Raw genomic sequence first — 1,689 nt, forward strand, 5'->3', positions numbered from 1 at the left:
AGGCTGACGCCACGGCACTCACTCTAACCAGGGCAACAGAGTGAGACTGTGTCAAAAAAAAAAAATCGGCAGGGGTGATTACCGGTATTTAGGATTCCGTGGGTCTGTCCTGCAAGGCCTAGCAAGCGACTTACTATTTTCCCGAGGCCTGGGAAGGATTTGAACACCTGTTCGTATGTGACACCAGGGTCACAGATGTCTCCTGGGGGTTGCTGGGCCAGCACGGGGGCTGAGGGCCGCGTCCCTGGGACGTTCCGGAAGGAAGCTCTCTTCCCCTGCAAGGTCTCCCGCCCCGACACGCCGCAGTCCGCAGGTCCTCGCCCCATGCGAGGCGGAGCCGGCAGGGCTGCTCTCAGAGGGCATCGTGGGCACCTTGCTGGCTCTTCTTGAAAACACGGCTTCCGAGGACGAGGGTGGGGGGCGCAGGGCGTCGGGCGGAGGGACGGGCGGGTGTCCTGGGCCCGGGAGGACGACGTGTCCCTCTCCTCCCCGCAGAGAGGCTGAGAGGGCCTTGTGCAGAGGCAAGAACGTGTCCTGCCCCATGGTCGCCCGCAGCTACAGGGCGAAGGTGCCCTCCCATCTGACGCTGACGCCCAAGGGGGACCCTCACGGCCCGCACCCCGCAGGTGCGCCGACGCCCGCGGGCCGGCGCTCTCAGGAGTGGAGGGCGGCCAGGAAGGCGGCGAAGCTGCACTACAGCTTCTGCGACGGCTCCTCCTTTGTCTAGTATCCTTTGTCCATCCCGGCCTCGCCGCGACGAGCCTCGGGTCCTCCTTGGCTTTCGGTCGACCGTGACGCCTGGCGCCGGGGCCCCGGGTGTTAAGGGTGAGGCCGGGGCGGGCTCGGGAGGGGACAGGAGGAAGCAGTGAGTTTCGAGCCTCCGGTTCGGTTCAGATCGGCACGGACACGCCGACCACCAGCTGCCCCTGCGGAGCTTTCCGGCGCAGGCCGGGGACGCGGACACGGCCCTGCCTCTGCGGCCCTCCCAGGCCAGATGAGGTTAGAGACGCAGAAAACTCGCCTCCCGGGGAGAAGAGACCGGCGAGGCCCCAAGCCCTCGGGGGTCTTCCTCCTTCCGTCCCTGGTCCAGGCACACAGCGGGGGTGACGTCACACAGAATGTCACGGAGGCAAGACAGAGAGTCACTCGTTTCTGTCCCTTCATCGCAGACACAGGGAAACAGACCCAAAAGAGTGGTCCGACATACTCAGCGTCGAGAGGAATTTGTGGCCAAGCCAGGGCTGCGTCAGGGCCTCCTGGCCTCAGTTTGGGGTCCTCTCCAGGTGTCGTTCTCATGCCTCTGACCGTTTCCTTCAGCGGAGCGCAGGGTAGACTTGCCCTGGTGTTCTCTAGCGGCACTCTAGCCTGGGCGACAGAGCAAGATTCTGTCCCAAAAAAAAAAAAATCAGTTGCCTGTAGATGTCTGGGTTCTGTGATCACCCAACTGATTTTCGGTTCATTTTATGAAGATGCTTTCCTGCGTGAATAGTTGTTCAATTTTGTATTCCTGCAGGCGGAACTCTGCAAGTTGGTTCTGGTTTTTATAAGAGAGAGTGTCACTCTGTCTCACTCTGTAGTGGCATCAGCCTCACTCACAGCAACCTCCAATTCCTGGGCTCAAGCGATCCTCCTGCCTCAGCCTCCCGAGTAGCTGGGACTACAGGCATGCGCCACCATGCCCGGCTAATT

At 61.8% G+C, this 1,689-nt stretch overlaps 1 protein-coding gene across 1 annotated transcript in view; it reads left to right on the forward strand.

The window, feature by feature from the left end:
• Positions 1-1,689, forward strand: part of LOC105821692 (chromosome unknown open reading frame, human C3orf20) — a 60,934-nt gene that overhangs the window by 10,572 nt on the left and 48,673 nt on the right. The window lies entirely within an intron of this gene.

Source organism: Propithecus coquereli, unplaced genomic scaffold, assembly GCF_000956105.1.
Source record: "Propithecus coquereli isolate 6110/MARCELLA unplaced genomic scaffold, Pcoq_1.0 Scaffold588, whole genome shotgun sequence".
NCBI classification, from domain to species: domain Eukaryota; kingdom Metazoa; phylum Chordata; class Mammalia; order Primates; family Indriidae; genus Propithecus; species Propithecus coquereli.